At 37.7% G+C, this 21,592-nt stretch overlaps 1 long non-coding RNA gene across 2 annotated transcripts in view; it reads right to left on the bottom strand.

The window, feature by feature from the left end:
* LOC111094310 overlaps positions 1-21,592 on the bottom strand; it is a 116,557-nt gene that overhangs the window by 51,654 nt on the left and 43,311 nt on the right. The window lies entirely within an intron of this gene.

Raw genomic sequence — 21,592 nt, 5'->3', positions numbered from 1 at the left:
GCTGCTCTAGTCTTTATTACCCAATCCTACACTGCTTATAAGAAACTCACTAAGATCAGATTAAGTAAAAATAGAAGCGTAGAAATTATTCAAATCCCAATTAGAAGATCCCTGGTATAATTTTAGCAATATCAAAGTGATCAGGAGAAGGACAATATCCAGAGTTACAAAGGAACAGGAGATCAATTTAGCAACAAGACAGAAAAGTATTTTAAAAAGGGAAATATCATAAATATGTATGGACCTAATGACAGATGCTGAAAAACTAAAAAAAAAAAAAATCACAAATTTATAATTATAGTTGGAGAGTTCAATATTCTTAGTAATTATAAAAAAGTAGAGATTTACGTGATTTAAATAATCAACAAATTTGACCCAACTTTTATAACTCTTCACTCATCAATAAGATATGCATTCCTTTGAAGTGCAGATGGAACATTCATCAAGAGAGCCTATGCTGCCTCGCAAAAGTCTCAGTAGATTAAAAAATAATTGAAGGGACTATAGATTACGTTTTTTATTTCCCCATTCACAGAATTAAAAAGAAAATTAGAGTATTTCCCAAATTAGGAATTAGACACTGAAGTAACCAATGGATCAAAGAAGAAATCACAAGATAATTAGAAAATATTTTGAAGAGAATACAAACAAAATATCAAGATTTGTGAGATGCAAATGAAATAATGGTTAGGGAAAAATTCATAGCATTAAAAGCTTATGTTAGGAAAAATAGCTGAAATGATCTAAACTTCCTCAAGAAGTTAGGAAAAGAAAAGCAATTAAGTCTATAATAGGAAATATAAAAGCAGAAATACATAAAAGTGAACCAAAAAAGTTAAAATCTGCCTTTTAAAAGGTAAGTAAAAAGTAAATAATTGGTTAAAAGGTCAAAACATAAATGACTCAAATTATCAGTATCAGGAGCATAAAAGGGTTAACACTAGAGATTCTCCAGACATTCAAAAGGATATGAAAAATGAATACATTCATGCCAAGAAATTTGGCAACCAAGGTAAGCAAATTTCTTGAAATAAGTTATGAATTGGTTTAAGTAATATAAAACCTAATAAACCTTATATGAATTAAATAAATTGAATGTGCATTTTAAATCATTACTGTTAAGAAAATTCATGCTCAAATGTTATCACTGATGAATTTATCAAATATTTGAAGAAATAATACCAATCCTATGCAAACTCTTTAAAAAATAAAGACTGTCCATACATTTAATGTGCCAAATATTTGGCCATAATAAAAAACTTTAACCACAAAGACCAAAATTTCTCATGGAAATAGATTCAAGAATTCATAAAAAGATAATAGAAATTAAATCTGGCAATATAGAATTTGAGTCCAGACATATATAAAAAATGGGGTGCTATCCAGGAATGCAAGTTTGGGTTATGACTAACATCTAAATTGGAGAGGAAGAAGTAAAACGGTCACCATTTGCAAATGATAGGATATTACATGTAGGAAATTCTAAAGACTACACACACACACACACACACACAAAACATTGAGAACTAATCAATGAATTCAGTTAAGATGTGGAATACAAGAATTAACGTACAAAAAATAAGTTGCATTTTTGTATACTAACAATGACACTATCAGAAATTAAGGAGACAATCTCATTTACAATTGCATCAAAAATACTTATGAATAATACTTATGAATAATACTTATGAATAATACTTAGGAATTTAGCAAAGGAGATTAATCCATGGATTTAAAGAATATTATTAAAATGTCCATGCTCCCAAAGCAATCTACAGATTTAACAAAATCCCATCAGATTATTAGAGTAATTATATATCACAGAAATAGAACAAAGAATTCTAAAATTTGTATGGAACCATAGAAGATCCTGAATAGCCAAAGCACTCTTGAAAAAGGAAAAAGCTGGCGACATCATACTTCCTGATTTCAAACTGTATCACAAAGCTTAATTTGAACTGTATGGTGTTGTCATAAAAACAGGCACAAAGAGCGTGGAACAGAATAGAGAATCCAGAAATAAACCCATGCACTGATATTCAATTAATTTACAACAAAGATGCCAAGAATATACAGTGGAGAAAGGAAAGTCCTTAATAAATGGTGTTGACAAAACTGGTCAGACTCATGCAAAAAGAAAGACCAGACCCTTATTTTACACTATACACAAAAATAAACTCAAAATGGATTCAAGACTTGTATGCAAGAATGAAACCATAAAACTCCTAGAAAGAAACACAGGCAGTAAGTTTCTTGGTATGTGTCTTGCCAGTGATTTTTTTTTAGATTTGATACCAAAAGCAAAAGTAAACAAACGAGACCACATTAAACTAAAAAGCTTCTGCACAGCAAAGGAAACTATCAATAAAGTGAAAAGACACTCTACCTAATGGGAGAAAATATTTGTCCATCACATACCTGTTAAGGAGTTACTATCCAAAATATTTAAGAAACATAAAACTCAATAGGAAAAAATGATTAAAGAATGGGCAGAGGAACTGAATAGACATTTTATAAAGACAAATGGCTCAGTGATCCATGAAAAAAAGGTGTTCAACATCATTCATCACAAGGGAAATGCAAATCAAAACCGCAATGAGATATCCTCTCACATTTGTCAGGATGGCTGTCATTGAAAAGACAAGATATACGTGAAAAGGAACCTTGTGCACTATTGGGGGAAAGATCAAAAGGTCAATACATTTGTAATGAGCACAGGGTGTTATATGCTAGTCATGAAACACTAAATTCTATCCCTGAAACTAATACTACTCTATACATTAATTAACTGGAATTTAAATAAAATCCTGAAAGAAAAAAAGTGATTAAACTCAGAAGACATAGCAACAAAAATTAACAAAAGGAAAAAATGAAAAAATATGAAAAGATTCCTTCAGTTATTTGGGGACAACATCAAGAGGTCTAACATAGGTGTAGTCAAAGGCTCCAGAAAGTGAGGGGAAAGAAGAAAATATTTGAAGGAGTGGGACCTAAAAATTTACCAAATATGATGAATGCTATCTACATAGAGATCAAAAGAGGTGGGTGAAATCCTATAAAACTTAATCAACCAAATATACACAAAACCCAATAAAAACTAAGAAAAAAAATCCCCCAAGGTATGGCTAAATCAAATTGCTAAAAATAAAAAAAAAATTGCTAAAAATCAGTTATGTCACACACACACACATACACACACACACACACACACACAGAGGAATACTATTTGGCTGTTAAAAAAGGGGGGGAATCTTGTCATTTATGACAACAGACCTTGAGGGCATTGTGGTAAGTGAAATATGTCAAAAAAGATAGCACCATATGATCTCACTTATATGTGAAATTTATTATAAATAAACTCATAGAAACAGACTTTAATCTGTGTTGGTCATAGGTGAGGTTGGAGGAATTGGGTGAAGGCGCTGAAAAGGCAACCAGTTAAATTAGTTTACAACCAGTTAAATTAGTAAGTTCTAGGAGAGTAATATACAGCATGGTTACTGCAGTTAGTAACTTCCAAATATACAATATTCTATTAAGAGTAGCTCTAGAAAATTCTGATCACAAGAGAAAAAAAAAAAAATCAGTAAGAATGTGAGGTGATGGATGTTAACTAAATTTATTGTGGTAATCATTTCATGATACATACCTGTATCAAATAATTATCTTGTATACCTTTACTATTATATGTCAATTATATCTAAGTAAAATAGAGGAGAGAATAAAATATTAAATTAATACAGCAATATATATTTTGAATCCAGTCATATATCAAAAGTGGAGTATATTCTAGGAATACAAATTTGGCTTATTACAAAAATCAATCAATTTCAGATCTAAATAAAGATAGCAGAGCAGGAGAATTCTGAGCCAACTTCCTTCCATAGATGCACCAAGTTGACCACTGAACAATATGGGAGTTATAGGTACCTACCCACCATATAGTCAAAAATCTGTGTATGACTTTTGACTCGCCCCCAAATGTTACTAATAGCCTACTGTTGACCAGAAGCTTTATTGATGACAGTTGATTAATATATTTTGTATTCAGATTATATACTGCATTCTTATAATAAAGCTAAAGAAATGCTTACTAAGAAAATCATAAGTGGGATGAGCACTGGGTGATATGCTATATGTCGGCAAATTGAACTCCAATAGAAAATAGAAAACCATAAAAAATACATTTATAGTCCTGTATATTTTGAAAAAAAAAATCTTCTAAGTGAATCTATGTAGTTCAATCCCATGTTGTTCAAAAGGTCAAGTGTACATATAGAGCAATTCTGAGAATGACCTGGAGATAAGCATAACAGCTATCCCACAGGTAAAGATGTGAAGAAAAAGTCACGTGGAGAATGGTAGCAGGGTGTTGGGATCCACACCTGCAGTAGTGACCCACAAGTAGGAGAGATACCATAAGCATAGAGGTTCTCCCTGAGGAGCAAGAAGTTGAAACTCCACATTGGGCATTCCCCACCCTGGGAAAATGTACTGAAATTAGCTCCCACATCTGGGACTTTGAAAAATCAGTGAGACTTAACTCCAGGAGAGCAGGGGGTCTGAAGGAAATAGAATCCACTCTTAAAGGACACATACAAAACTCCCTCACTAAGGAACCCAGTACAGAGGCAGTTTGAAAAGCACCTGGGCCATATGTAAAGGAGATTTTTGAACAAATTTTAAGGCATGTGACAGAGGGGCAGGAATCTGTAGGAACTTTCTCCAGAAGCAGAAGTGTTGGAAAACTCCATTTTTCTTGCCATACTACTACCTAGCTGGCTCCATGCTAGCAGGTGCCAGTGCTGACATAACTGGCCTACCATAGCAGATACTCCTCCCACCCCTTCAGGCCTACCAGGCAGCGTTGGCCCAGACCAGTGCCCTCCAAAGTGGCTCTTGCCCTGCCAACCTGCAGGGTGGCATCAGCTGGCAATGGTGCACTCCCCCCAAAGCAACTTCCACCCTGCCACATCTGGCAGACAGCTGTGCCTGGGAACAGCTCTCCACAAAGTAGCTTCTGCTGGGGTGGGGTGGGGGGGGCAGGCCTGCTGATCAGCATGCCCACATTTGTGGGTGGGCTTTATAGTCAGCCACAATGGGGGCTAGACCTTCCAACCAGTACACCCATAGCAGCCACAGCTAGACTTTTCATCAGGCCAAGCCAGGTCACAGTCTAGTCATGATAGGAGAGTGCATGCAGCCACACAAGGGGTACCCTGGAGTATCTGGTTGTAATGGTCAGGAGGGATTGTGCTTCTGAGCTCCACAGGATTCCTTCTATGTAAGGCCACTCCTTCAAGACTGGGAGACATAGCTGATCTACTTAACACATAGAAACAAATAGAGTCAAGCAAAATGAGGAGACAGAGGAACATGTTACCAACAAAAGAACAAGGCCAAACCTCCAAAAAAACTAAATACAATGGAAATAAGAAATCTACCTGATGAGTACAAACTAATGGTCCTGAAGATGCTCCACAAACTCAGGAGTAGAATGGATGAATACAGCAAGAACTTCAACAGTGAAATAGAAAACAAAAGAACTGATCAGAATTAAATAATATGATAACTGAAATGAAAAACACAATAGAGAAAATCAATAGCAGAAGGAGGATGAAGAAGAATGGATCAGTGATCTGAAAGACAGGTTAGTAGAAACCACCCAAGTCAAACAACAAAAACAAAGAAGAATTTTTATTTATTTTATTTATTTTTTAAAAAGATTTTATTTATTTATTCATGATAAACAAAGAGAGAGAGGCAGAGACACAGGCAGGGGGAGAAGCAGGCTCCACGCTGGAAGCCCTACGTGGGACCTGATCTCGGGACTCCAGGATCACGCCCCGGGCCAAAGGCAGGCGCTGAACTGCTGAGCCACCCAGGGATCCGCAAAAAGAAGAATTTTTAAATGAAGAAGTTTTAAGGGACCTCTGGGACTACAAATATACTAACATCTACATTATAGGGGTCCCAGAATGAAAAGAGTTTAAGGGGGAGAAAATATATTTGAAGAAACAGGTAAACTTCCCTCACAGGGAGAAGAAAATAGACATCTAGGTCCAGGAGTCACAGAGAGGCCCAAATAAGAGGAACCCAAATAAGTGTATACTAAGATACATAATCAAAATATAAAAGGTTAAAAATGAGAATTTTAAAACCAGGAGGGGAAAGGCAACTAGACAGATACAACAGAACACCCATAAGGCTAACAGCTTATTTTTCAGCAGAAATTTTGAATATATCATGCCATCTCTCTGGCATGCAAAGTGTTAAAAGGAAAATTTCACTGGCAAAAGAAAACATACTGAAGCCACTTATACAGCTAGTATAAAAGTTAAAAGATAAAAGTAGTAAAATCAATTATGTCTACAATAATTAGTTAAGGGATACAGACACCAAAAAAAAAAAAAAAAGATGCAAAATAGGACATCAAATACACAAATGTGGATGCGTGGTGTGCCTATGTGTGAAATAAGACAGTGCTCTTAGAAGGTGTTAAATTTAAGTGACCATCAACTTAGAAGAGTGCTACAAACCTAGGGTGTTATGTATAACCACAAACCAAAACCTATAATAGATATGCAAAAGGAAAAAGGATTCCAAATATGACACAAAGAAAGTTATGGAATCATAAGGGAAGAGAGCAAAGAGAAGAAAGGAACAGGGGAGAACTATAAAAAACAACCAGAAAGCAATTAACAAAATGGCAATTGATAGGCAATACCTGTCAATTACCCTAAATGTAAATGGTCTAAATGCTCCAATCAAAAGACATAGGGTGACTGGATGGATAAAAAAACCAAGACCCATCTATATGCTGCCTTCAAGAGACTCACTCTTGACATAAAGGCAGATACATACTGAAAGTAAAGGGTTGTGATAAAATATTCCATGTGAATGGAAACGAGAAGAAAGCCAAAGTAGCGATACTTATATGAAAAAAAAAATAGATGTTAAAACAAAGACCATAACAAGAGACAATGAAGAGCATTACATAATGATAAAGGGATTAATCCAACAAGATATAGCAATTATAGATGATGTGTATCCAACAAAGGAGCACCTTATAAATATATAAGGCAAATGTTAACCAACATAAAGGAGAAATTGAAATACAACAGAAGGGGACTTGAATCCCCTGCTCACATCAATGGATAGACATCCAGGCAGTGGGGGGGGTGGGGGGGGGTGGGAATCAGTAGGCCTTAAACATTAGATTGGACAAACTTGGCAGATATTTATAGAACATTCCATCCAAAACAGCAGAATATATGTTATTTAAGTGTACATGGAACATTCTTCAGGATGAATCGCTTAATAGGCCACAGAACAATTTAAATTTAAGAAAACTGAAAGCATATTAAGCATTGTTTTCTAATGACAACAGTATGACACTAGAAATCAATTATGAGAAAAAAAACTAGGATCGAAATACACATTCAGGCTAAACAACATGCAACTAAGCAGTCACTGGGACAAACTTAAAACATTTCAGTGGTTTTCCACTGAAATAAAGATCAGAGTGGAAATAAATGAAAAAGAGACTAAAAACAATGGAAAAGATCAATGACACTAAGGGTTGGTTCCTTGAAGAGAGAAAGGAAATGCATAAGCCTTTACCGGGCTCATCAAGAAAAAGAGGACTCAAAAATCATAAATTAAAGAAATTATAGCCAACACCAGAGAAATACAAAGGATTATAGGAGACTACTATGAACAATTATATACCAACACATTGGACAGCCTACGAGAAATAGAAATATTCCTAGAAACACACAGTCTTCCAGGAGTGGATCAGGAAAAAAAAAAAAAAAAAAAAAAAAAAGGAAATCTGAACAGACTCATTACTAGTGAAATTGACTCAATAATAAAAATCTTCCCATACTAAAGTCCAGAATGAGGTAGCTTCACTGGTGAATTATGCCAAACATTTAAGGAAAAATTAATACCTATTATTTTCAAACTATTCCAAAAACTTGCAAGGAATAAACACTTTAATTCTGACTCTATGAGGCCAACATTATCCTGACACTAAAACAGACAAAAACATTCCAAAAAGAAAATTATATGCCAGTATCCTTGATAAAGATAGATTAAAAAAATCTGTAAAGCATGAGTAAGGAAGAATCAATAGTATATCAAAAGGTATATAAACTACCATAACATGGGATTTATTCCATGGGTGTAAGGATGATTTTATAACTACAATTAATCCTTGTGGTATACTACATTAGCAAAATAAAAGAGAAATGATATGATCATCTCAATAGATGCAGAGAAAGCATTGGAAAAATTCAAAATCCATTAATGATAAACACATTCAACAAAGTAGATATAGAGGGAATATAACTCAACATAATAACAGCGTTTTAGAAGCTCACAGCCAACATTTTACTCAAAGGTGAAAACCTGAAAGCTTTCCTCTAAGATCAGGAATGGGAAAATGTTCTGATACCATCTCTTTTAGAAATACCAGACCCAATTCAGCGTGGGGTGGGGGTGCCCTCACTCACAACACCAAGCAATTCTCAGACACCGGCAAAGTGTCTGAGAATGTCAACCAAATTCTGACACTATTTACCCCCAAACCACATCAGATTCCACAAGATAAGGCTTCGGTGCGACCTGGCTGTGTCCCATCCCCTACTTTAGGCATCAGTCACAGGCTCCAAGTTGTAGCCTATGCTTCTGACCAACTGGTTAGATCAGAGGTTCTCAAGACTTCCAACTTAGGTTCTTTTAATTTATTATAGTGGCTCAAAGAACTCGAGGAAACACTTATGTTTACTAAAGGATGTGATAAAGTATATGAATCACTGGCCAGATGAAGAAATGCATAGGGCAAATTATGAGGAAAGGGCACAAAACTTCCATGCCTTTGCCATTTCTCTTACTCTCCTCATACCTCCAATGTATTCACCAACTCGGAAAGCTCTCTGAGCTTTTGGGTTTTTATGGAGACTTCATCATCCAACACTCCTTGACTGAGTCAGCCTCCAGCCTTTCTCCCTCTCCTGGAGGTCAAGAGTAGGGCTGAAAGTCCCAGTCCTCTAATTCTGTGGTTGGTTCTCCTGGCAACCAACTCCTACCCTAAGTGGGGTCCAAAAGCTACCTTCATTATTATTAAGACACCCATCACCTAAATGGATCTGAAGGGTTTTTAGGAAATGTGGATGAAAACAATAAATCTGATAAATCTATTTTGGTCATTGGAATAACCAAACATGATTTTCTTATAATTTTTTACATCACAGTCCAACCCCTGGTCTTCAAACACAGACAGGAATACAGCCATAAATTAAAAGATACTAGCCCGTGACTAAAATCTCACAGAGTCACCATTAACTATCTAGCCCAGCACTGTATCATATGAAAAGTTACCCAGGGTAAGGCCCTTCAGATTTGATCTCTTTGGTTTCCAAAAGCGGGAATGGTCCCAGTAATAGCTCGATTATACCAGATGCCTGAAAGGGAGAAACCGTCTAAGAGACAAGATCCTCTCATGCTTCAGGTCTCCTCCCAGGTGTTAATGCAATATTGGAACGCATCTTTTCATTCCCTCACCCTCAGCTACTATTTTTCTTTCTTTCAATTTACATCCCCAATTTTCCATCTCTGGAAGGGACGTTGGCCACCACGCTGGTGTGGATTGCAAGGAGCAATCCTAGTCTAGAAAGTGCTGCCCCCTCAGTCCACTCCTATCCCGCAGAGTGGGGCTGCACAGAGCCAGCAGGTTATCTGGCAATATAACTGCATTCACTGTGAATCCCAATTTTGCCGGATGGGGCGAAGGCCCATCCTGCCCTCAGGCCCTTAGGAATTCTGACAAAAAAGTTAAAAGTGTTGTTGCAGTTTCTTGCTTAGGAATCATGCCTGTTTATGGTCCATGTAGTTGCAGTCCTGGTCTCATGACCACTGCATCAGGTAGGTAGGGGAAAAGAAGGCGAGGTGACGTGGGGGAAAGGAGAATACCAGCACCTGCAGATCTGCCCCCCCCAAAAAAGAAAGAAATTATCCAGGGGGCCACCCCTGTGAGCCCACTCGTGTTCCTGTGCAGCGTGCTCACATGTCACGAACGCATGTAAACCTTCAGCCCTTCTTCTCCCCCGCATCACCCACACATCATAGAAGGCCAGTATTTTAATTGCCGTATCCATTTCTCTATCAAACAGGACTCGGAGGAGACCAGCTCTCTTCCCGTTGTTGGACATCATGGGCTAGGAAGGGAATCCCATGGTCTGAAGAAATAACTGTACCGATTGGACAGCAGACCATCACCTATCGTTCTGGTGCTTTCAAACCCTCAGTATTTGCATCTACCATGGAGAAAGCAAAGCCCGGTCTAGAGTCAGGGTCTACTCCTGTCAGGACTCCTGTAGCCCGGTGAAGGCTGCCAGCCTCCATTTGACTCACCAGCTATGTGCAGGGCCTTTCCGCAAGGGAATCTGCCCCATGGCCATGTGCAACCTATCTGCCAACAAATGAGACAGAGAACATTCTTATTGGCATTTTATGCCTCAGAGGGTTCAAGAGGACTATGCCCACATTCAGCCCATTTCTGCAATGCTGTAGCATCCCCATGTCCACTCATTTCATGGACCCAGATGGCCATCTCGAGAGGGCCCCCAGGAACATCTACTTATTTGTTCTACTCACCTTCCAAACCTGGAAGGGTTTCTTCTGATGGGCATCAGCATATTCTTTATATGCTCCTTAGATTCCTGGAATGTTTTCCTTAGGGCCATGCCCCACAAGGGAATCCTTTTAATAGCCCAGTTTTCCATTGCACATCCACCTGACATATGGCCAAGCCATTGGCCACATCCCATAAGCCAGTAAAAACTCAAGCATAGGGGCTTTTACCACAGTTCAGTTCTCCAGTAACTTTTTAAAACAGCATGTGGTTTGGCCCACCAAGCTTGTTTTTACCTTCTTCAATGACAGTGGTAGCCTTCCAAATAGAATGTTGTCCATTCACCTTGAAACTACCATCCATAAGCCAAGCAGCTCTTTGTTGTTCAGTGGAGAGCTGTTCATAGGGTGCTGTTCATGTGGCAGTTAGTTCTGGCAGCTTCTCGGGGGGCTCCAAAATTGGTCCTAAAGGAAAAGAAGCTCTCTGCTTTGGGGTATCCCCTCCTTTCATTTTCCAGGCAGCATGATTTTGTATAAGCCATTTCTATATTATGGAACTCTTCTGGGCACTGCTGTCCGTATTAGGGTGTTCCTCCAGCGCCATTTATTTTTTTAATTTATTTTTTAGTTTTTTTTTATTTGACCGAGAGAGAGCATCCAAGTCAGTAGGGTGGCAGGCAGAGGGAGAGGGAGAAGCAGATCCCCACTGAGCAGAGAGCCCGACGGAGGCTCAATCTCAGGATCCTGGGATCATGACCAGAGCCAAGCGCAGATGCTTAAGCAATTGAGCCACCCAGGCACCCTCCAACACCATTTTAGGCATTGGTCCTGAAACACAGAGTACCCGTATCTCATGTCTTTAAGTAATAGTGGTAGCTTCAGTTGATGATATTCAATACCAAGGCAGTAATGCCCCTCAAAGGGCACTTCTCTCATCCGATGTCCCAGTAGTCATTGTTGAAAAGCACTTACAGGCCTGGCGCCAGACTAGGTTCCACACAGGGCTATTATGTAGAAAATTTGTCCCTTCAGTGCTCCAGCTTCTACTCTACACTCTGTGGGCTCAGGCAGTCCTATTGGTTCCCATTAATATGTTCAATTAATATTGCTTGAAGGGTAGATTTACATGCCTCCTGTTTTACAGTACTAGGTAGGAGAAAGGTTTCCCAGGGAAATACAATGTCCATCCCCATAATACAATCTGATAAGAGATACAACCATTTCATACAGAGCCTTTTAAAAACATAATTCTTCTATAAGCTTTTAACATAATTCCATCAACTCTTACATTCCTAACTGTAGCCTCAATTAGAACGTCACTACAAGACTTGGTTTTACAAATACTATGTAGGGGAAGTGTTTGCTGGCCAGAGTACTTTTGCCAATTAACCATTCAGGTGGGAGAGATACATCTTTATGTAATATTTGCTTAAACACTCCAACTTCATAATCCTTAGCAACCATTATATTTATCTTAATCTAATTGTAGATCATGTCAGAACCTTGCCAATGGATTTTAGTACAATGGTCCATGGAAATCCCATATCAAAGACTCCGGGAATCTTTTCTTCCTCTTCATTCCCCTACCCCCATATCACCTTCTACCTCCCAACCCTTGGCCATTTTACCTACTCATTTGCAAAAGACTTTGGGTTCCCAGTGAGGGGTTGAGCCAAGGGACTCTGGCCCTTTTGTTGACCTTTACTTGATTAGCCTGCCCAAACACTGCCCCAAGAGGTTGCTGGTGAGGTAGCTCATTGTCATCTTTGCCTTCTGGCTTTTTCAATTCCTCCAAACAGTGATTAATAGAACAGACTTTTTTGGGGCCCTGTAATGTTGGGGCAACAGAGGTCCCACTGGTCTATTCAATCTCTATTAGTGTTCCATCAATGCCTGCTTTACTCATCCCTATTTTTCAATAACAATCTGAAGACTTTCACTTTGCTAGCTTCAGTCCTTTGACTGTCCCCCTTTGTCCATCCCCACCCCCAATTTTCTTACTGTAATGTTTATAGGTTTATGATATCAGTAAAAAATCATACAGGGAAGCAGAGATAGCAAATGTGATACTACTCAAACCGTTTTCAATTTCGTAGCAGGAAAGTTACATGGTATGCTACTGCAACATGGGTCTCCTTAATCACACCATTTGCCATAACCTGGTTCATTGGCATATCTAACAGATAAATACCCCTTCATTATAAAGCCAATCCTACATGGTTAGCATATGGAACATAGCTGCTTCATCTGGGGTATTCCATTTGGTATTTACTGGGCATGTTGGACAGCCCCTCTTAGGATAAAAATATTTAATCATGGCTTTTGTCTAGCCCAACAGGCTGGCTGTTCCCTCCAGAACAACTTCCTATGTGTCCATAAAACATACAGTCATCTGGGACTGCTCCTTCATGAGATGTAGGTCCTGTATCAACCTATCAACCATATCATCAAATATGTTCTTGTACTTTGCAGCATTTAAAACAAAGACACAGCCCCCAAACTGGTTGTGCTCATAATTCATTTCAATAAAGGTTTCTCAGGAAGCCTGTGATATTAACTGACAAAATGAAACCACTCCTTCACACTAAACCCTCTGCTTTCAATAGTTTCTTGGTTTTGCCCTTCTTCCACATCAAGTGTCTTGTTGACAAAAGGCCTTGGTGTACTTTCGGTTGTCCCTGTACGATTTTTCATTTTTAGGGGGATTTGATGCTAATGGCCTAAGCTCAGACTCACTGAAATCTGAGCTTGGTCTCATCAAGGTCTGATCCAGCACACTTACTTTTTAGGTTAGCTGTTACAGATAATCATGGGGAAGAATATTTTGTCTTTTTCTTATTAGGTTGCATTTCCTTATACATCAAATGAATCAACTCCCCAAGAGTTGGATCTACTCTTCACTCTTTTACTTCATGTTCCCCAAACCAGAAGCTCACTGAACCCAGTCCTTTTGGGTTCTTATGGAGGTTTCATTGTGTTGTCATGATTGACTTCGTCAATGGCTATTGGTTGATTTAAACACCAGCTCTTCACCCTTCCCTGGAGGTGGGGGGGAAGGGGAGGACTGAAAGTTCTAACCTTATATTCACATTATTATTCCTCCTGGAAACAAGCCTCTGCCTTTGAATGGGGTCCAAAAGCCACCTTCATTACTATCAAGACACCCACCTCACCTTCATGACTCAAATATTTTCAGAACATGTGGATGACAACCAAATGTATCATTTAGATGACCAAAATATATTTATCAGCTATACAGCAACAAGGATGCCCACTCTCTCTAGCTTTTATTCTATATAGTACTAGAAGTCCTACCCTTAGTGAAAAGAAATAGAAAAATGAGTCATCCAAATGGTAGGTAAGAAGTAGATGGCAGAAAAAAAAAAAAAACCCTCTCAAAGTGGGTTTAGAAGGAACATGCCTCAACATATAATGGCTGTATTTTTACTCAATGGTGAAAAACTGAAAACTTTTCTAAGATCAGGAACAAGATAGGGATATCTACTCTTGCCAATCTTATTCAACATAGTACTAGAAGCCCTAGCCACAGCGTTCAGACAAGAACTAAAAGACGTCCAAATTGGTAAGTAATACTGTCACTACTTGCAGATGATACATATAGGAAACCTTAAAAACTCCACCAAAAAATTGAGAACAAATGAATTCAGTAAAGTTATAGGATATAAATACAGAAACTTGCTGCATTTCTATATGCTAATAATGAAGTGGCAGAAAGAAATAAAACGATTCATCTACAATTGCACCAAAAGAGAATATAATACCTAGGAATAAACTTGAGGTAAAAGACACATACCCTAAAAATTCAGGGAGTTCACTTCCAGATGAGCTTCATTTATAAATATCCTGCAATTCATGCTTCTGTCCAGCTCCAGTCTGACGGCTTATATGATCACTACAACAGTGAAACCAAGTGAGAGAAAACTCAATATTGGTTCATAAGAAAAAGTGGATATTTCTGGATGAATGGGAGATACTTGCTCTATCCTGAGATCACATGACTTGTGAGACGGTACTAACATGATTCACATTTATGTAGTGTATGCTTGTAAAACACCATCGCCCAAATCATAATCTCTCCAGTCTCCACGTGAGATCGTGTGTAATACCCGACACGTCCACACTGGCTAGCAATGTAAAGCAAGTGATGGAAACCTCACAGGAACCCACACGCCTCGTGCGTGCGCGCAGCATCTGGCGGCATGTACAGCTTGACCTAGATCTCAAGCAGCATTGTTGTGTCACCTCTGACTTCTTCCCTGAGAACTTGTGTCCCCACAAAAACCTGTACATGGGCGTTTGTGGCAGCTGTATTATAACAGCCAGACACTGGAGTAATCAGGCAGGATGTCCTTCAAAGGGTGAGCGGTAAACGGACCGGTGCACACCACGGAGTGCAGCCCGCACTGACATGGAAAAGAACAAGGAATCGCACTCTGAGAAAATGACTTCTGAGAAGGCATGACTCCATTGACACATTTTGAAATGACGTTTTGGAGACCGAGGCCTCGTTAAGTAATAGCTGCAGGGTTAGCAGTGGGGGTAAGTTTGCAGGAATAAGAGTAAGGTGGTGCACTTACAAAAGACCAGCATGAGGAATCCACGTGGTGTTGGGCAGTTGGGTGTCTTGAGGGTGGTGGTGGTGGTGGTGGTGGAGGTGGTGGACCCAAAACTTACACAGATGAAAACGTTTTGTAAAACTTAGGACACACACAGTGACGCAGACACAAATAAGCACAGGAAACGCGGCAAGTCTGAAGGAGGTGAGTGGACGGTCAGCATCCACGTCCCGGTGGTGACACTACTGTAGTTACACGAATGTTATCTTTGGGAGAAATTGGGCGAAGTTTACAAAGGATCTCTGTGTTACTTCTTATAACTGCGTGTGAATCTACCTTACTTCAGTAAAGTTTTTAATTACAGAAGCCGCCAGTAGTTATATGGGGCTTCTCTGGTCTGTCCCATCAAAATAAATAAATAAATAAATAAATAAATAAATAAATAAATAAATAAATAAATAAATAAATAAATAAATAAATAAAAAATAAAATAAAATAAAATAAAATAAATAAAAAAATAAAATAAAATAAAAACTTTGAAACTGATGAAAAAAAATTTGGTATGACATAAATGGTAAAATGTACAATGCTCATGGATTAGAAGAATATTGTTAAAATGCCCATATTACCCAAAGCAATCTACAAATTCAACGCAATCCTTATCAAAGTACCAACAGCTTCCCCCCTCCCACCCACTGCTCCCTACTGCCCACAGGACTAGAATAATCCTGATTTGTATGGAACCACAGAAGATCTCAAATACTCAAAGCAATCTTAAGAACAAAACTATAGGTATCACAATCCCAGATTTCAAGATAAATTACAAAGCTATAATAAAACCGTATGCTGCTGACACAAGAAGACAGAGGTCAATGGAACACAACAAGGTACCCAGAAGTAAACCCACAGTTACTAATGTGGTCACTAATCTACAACAAAAAGAGGCAAGAATATACAATGGGGAAAAGATCTTCTGTTCAGTAAGTGGTGCTGGGAAAATGGACAGTTACATGCAAATGAATGAAACTGGATCACTCCCCCACATCATATGCAAAAATAAACTTAAAATGAATTAAGGACCTAAATGTGACATCTGAAATACTACTACTACTAGAAGAAAACCTAAGTAGTAATTCCTTGGACTTCAACTTTGGCAACATTTTTCTAGATAGGTCCCCTCAAACAAGGAAAACTAAAGTGAAAACAAACTTATGGGACTACACCCAAATTAAAAACTTTTGTACATTGAAGGAAACCATCAACCAAATGAGAAGGCAACCTACTGAATTGGGGAAGAGATTTGCAAAGGATATATCCCAATAAGGGGTTATATTAACATATTACATAAAATATGTAAAGAATTTCTACAACTTTATATACACAAAACAAAAAAATGAAACAACCCCACACAATCTGATTAAAAATGTGCAGAGAACCTGAAAAGATATTTTTCCAAAGAAGACATACAGATGGACAATGGACCCATCAAAAGATGTTCAGCATCACTAATCTTTAAGAAAACACAAATCAAAATCACGAGGAGATATCGCCACACCTGTCAGAATGGCTAGTATCAAAAGGACAAGAACTAACAAGTATTGGTAAGGATGTGTAGAAAAGGGAACCCTCATGGAAAACAGTATAGAGGTTCCTAAAAAACCTAAAAACATAACTACCATATGATCCAATAATTCACTTCTGGATATTTTCCTAAAGAAACTGACAATATTAATTTGGAAAGATATAGGAGCCCCTATGTTTATTGCAATGATATTTATAATAGCCAAGATATGGAAACGATCTATGTCCTTTGATGGGCATAACATTATAGAATAGGTGGTATATATACACACAATGGAATATTGCTCAGCCATAGGAAAAAAAAAACAGAAATCTTGCCATTTGTAATAACATGGATGTACCTATAGGGTATTATGCTATGTGAAATAAATCAGACTGGGAAAGGCAAATACTGGATGATTTCACCTTATGTAGAATCTCATTTGAGAAAAAAATGAAACAAAGACTCAAATACAGAAAAGATATTAGTGGTTGCCAGGGTGAAGGAGGGTGGAGCCTTAGCAATAGGTGAAGGAGATAAGAGGTAAAAACTTCCAGTTATAAAATAAGTAAGTCACAGGGATATACAGCAGAACACAGAGAATGTAGTCAATAATACTGTAACAGATGGTAACTAGACTCACTGTGGTGATCATTTTGTGTTGTATATAAATGTCAAATAAGTGTCGTACACCTGAAACTATAGAATTTTGTGTCAACTGTACTTCAAAAAACCCCTATGTATTTCATCATATTAAATGGGTAAAAGAAGTATATACATGATCATTTTAGGAGAAATAGAAAAAGTGCTTGACAAATTTAATACACGTTTGTGATAAAAGCCCTCGGTAAACTAGTAGTAGCAGGGGATTTTCTCAATCTAACACATGGGATCTATAAAGAATCTACAGCTTGATGGCGAAATACTAAGTTGCTTTTCCCTTAAGATTCTGAACAAGAAGAAAAAAGAAGATTCTGAACAAGACAAGAGCATACATACCTTTTATCCCTTTTAACACTATATAAAAGATCCCAGCCAGGTCTCAATGCAAGAAAAATTAAAAAGTAAAGATTGGAAGTAATAAAACTACACGATCATATTTAATGCAACCCTTATCAAAATTGCAACAGCATTTTTCACAGAGCTAGAACAAACAATCCTAAGATTTGTATGGAACCACAAGAGACTGCAAATAATCAAAGTAACCTTGAAAAAGGAAAGCAGAGCTGGAGGCATCACAATTCCAGACCGTAAGTTATATTACCAAGTTGTAGTGATCAGAACAGTATGGTACAGGCCCAAAAATAGACACACAGATCAGTGGAACAGAATAGAAAACCCAGAAGTGTACCTACAACTATATAGTCAATTAATCTTTGACAAAACAGGAAAGAATATTCAATGGGAAAAGACAGTCTCTTCAACAAATGATATTGGGAAAACTGGACAGTAACATGCAAAAGAAAAATGTACCATTTTCTTACACCAAATACAAAGATAGATTAAAAATAGACTTAAATTAAATCTGAGACCTGAAACCATAAAAATTCTAGAGGAGAACATAGGCAGTAACCTTTTGGATATCAACCATAGCAGCTTCTTTCTAGAGAGGTCTCCTGAGGCAAGGGAAACAAAAGCAAGAATAAACTGTTGGTACTTCATCAAAATAAAAAGCTTCTGCACAGTGAAGGAAGCAACAAAACTAAAAGGCAACCTAAGGAATGGGGGGAGATTTGCAAAGATCTGTCCAATAAAGGGTTGGTATCCAAAATATATAAAGAACTTCTAAAAACTCAACATCCCCAAAAGGAATAATCCAATTAAAAATGCGCACAATAGGCGTTTTCCCAACGAAGACAAAAAGGAGGCCAACAGACACATGAAAAGTTGCTCAACATCACTCATCAAGGGAAAACAAATCAAAACTACAGCGAGATATCCCCTCATGCCTGTCAAAAATGGCTAAAATCAGCACCACAAGAAACAAGTGTTGGCAAGGATGTGGAATAAGGGGAGCCCTCTTGCACTGTTAGTGGGAATGCAAACTGGTGCAGCCACTCTGAAGAACAGTATGGAGGTTCTTCAAAAAGTTAAAAATAGAGCTACCTGCAATCCAGCAATTGCACTGCTAGGTATATACCAAAGAATACAAAGATGCTAATTCAAAGGGATGCATGTTCCCTGATATTTATAGCAGTGTTGTCTACAGCAGTAAATCTATGGAGACAGCCCAAGTGTCCACTGACTGATGAGTGGATAAAGAACATGTGGTACAGGGCAGCCCGGGTGGCCTAGCGGTTTAGCGCCGCCTTCAGCCCAGGGTATGGAGTCCCATGTCGGGCTCCCTGCATGGAGCCTGCTTCTCCCTCTGCCTGTGTCTCTGCCTCTCTCTCATGAATAAATAAATAAAATCCTAAAAAAAAAAAAAAAAAAAAGAACACGTGGTACGTATATCCAATGGAATATTACTCAACCATAAAAAGAATGAAGTCTTATCATTTGTAAGGACACGGTGGGAGGTAGGGAATATTATGCTAAGCAGAATAAGTCAGGTCAGAGTCAGACAAACAATATACGATTTCATGTATATGTGGAATTTAAGAAACAAAACAAATGGGCAAAAGGGGAAAAAGTAAGGCAAACCAAGAAGCCAACTCTTGACCACAGAGAACACACTGATGGTTACCAGGGGGGAGGTGGGTGAGGGATGAATGAAATAGGTGAAGGGGATTAAGGGGTGTACTTGTCGTGAGCACTGGGTGTTGTATGGAAACGTTGAATTACTGTGTTGTACACCTGAAACCAATATTATCCTGTAACTTTTTATTTAAATTCTAGTTAACATAATGCATTTTAAAATGTTTGCCTTAAAAAAACTACATGATCATGTGTTGTCTAGAAATAAATGTAGATAGGAAATTCCAAGAAATGTGACTACACAGCAACTAAAACAAATTTACCAAGATCAATTTACAATAATCAGTTGTACTTCTACATAGCAGCAGGAAACAGCTAGAAATAGAAATAAAAAAATACCATTAACAATAACATCAAATGCCATCAAACTTAATTATTGCTGATGGGATTGTATCAACCAATCGATTTCACTCTTATGGATTTTCCCAAAAGAGATGAAAACCTATGTCCACACACAAATAGGGTAAAAGACTTTTACATTAATCTTTGTAGTAGAAAATTAAAAATAAAACCTAAAGGGTATAGAAGTATATAAACTAGAAAGTGAAAATCTTGCTTCCTTCTCCAATCCTATTCTCTTGATATATTCACTGTTAGTAGTTTGTCATATCATTCTGGACTTTTCAGTGCATAAGTAAGCACTATGTAAAATTATAAAAACTGTTATGCAACCTCCTTTATCACAGCATAATGTAATATGGATATCTTATCTTTTCAAACAGCTGATGATGCCACTATAGTCTACTTAAGAGATTTTCTATTAATGGACAGTTAGGCTATTCATGTTTTACAATTACAAAGTTTAGAACACATCTGTATATTTTTATATACTTGTATAAGTCATTATTTTTAGAAATGGAATTTTAAATTCTAATGGTTATCAGCAAACAACCCTTCAATATCTTGCCAAGTATACACCTATCAATAACATTCCTAAAACTTTATTTTTTTTAATTTATAATAAATTTTTTATTGGTGTTCAACTTACCAACATACAGAATAACACCCAGTGCTCATCCCGCCAAGTGCTCCCCTCAGTGCCCATCACCCAGTCACCCCAACCCCCTGCCCACCACCCCTTCCACCACCCCTTGTTTGTTTCCCAGAGTTAGGAGTCTCTCATGTTTTGTCACCCTCACTGATATTTTCACTCATTTTTCTCTCCTTTCTCTTTATTCCCTTTCATTAATTTTTATATTCCCCAAATGAATGAGACCGTGTAATGTTTGTCCTTCTCCGATTGATTTATTTCACTCAGCATCATACCCTCCAGTTCCATCCACGTCAAAGCAAATGGTGGGTATTTATCGTTTCTAATGGCTAATATTCCATTGCAGCCACTCTGGAAAACTGTGTGGAAGTTCCTCAAAGAGTTAAAAATAGATCTTCCCTACGACCCAGCAGTTGCACTGCTGGGGATTTACCCCAAAGATACAGATGCAATGAAACGCCGGGACACCTGCACCCCGATGTTTCTAGCAGCAATGTCCACAATAGCCAAACTGTGGAGGGAGCCTCGGTGTCCATCGAAAGATGAATGGATAAAAGAGTTACTTTAAAATGGAATGATATCTAAGCAAATGAGTTCATTTTTTTCTCCTTCCATTGCTCAACTAACTTACTTTGAGAAAGCCACACCACATCAGCTTCTTTGTAGCTTCAAGTTCAAGATCCCAGTCTTAAAGCACTGAATAAATCATTTATCGGTTTATTGATCATTTCTTGTTCTAAGTACTTAGAAACATCTGGCAGTCCATTTTTTAAGTGGTGGAATTAACTCAAGTGTAAGTGAGACTATTAACAAATGTTTTTGATTTTAATTTTATCTATTTGGTTTCTTCTATAAACATAAAACATATCTTTATACCTTTATCTATTGATTAACTTCATACTAGTGCAATGTTCCCTCCATGCGCTTAATTCATTAACAATGAAATTCTCTTTTCTGTGTCTAACCATTGCTAAGAGTTAAAGCAGCATTCAAAATATCTTGGCTAGAAGAGTAAATTTTTCAACCCAGGTAGGAATGGTAAAACACAAAGAAAAAAAACTGTAGTTATCATATTAATGGATACTAAGAGAAACATAAGACATTGGTTAAAAATCACTCTCCATCATCTAG

This window comes from Canis lupus, chromosome 36 (genome assembly GCF_011100685.1).
Source record: "Canis lupus familiaris isolate Mischka breed German Shepherd chromosome 36, alternate assembly UU_Cfam_GSD_1.0, whole genome shotgun sequence".
NCBI classification, from domain to species: domain Eukaryota; kingdom Metazoa; phylum Chordata; class Mammalia; order Carnivora; family Canidae; genus Canis; species Canis lupus.
This window is presented reverse-complemented; position numbering and strand designations above follow the sequence as displayed.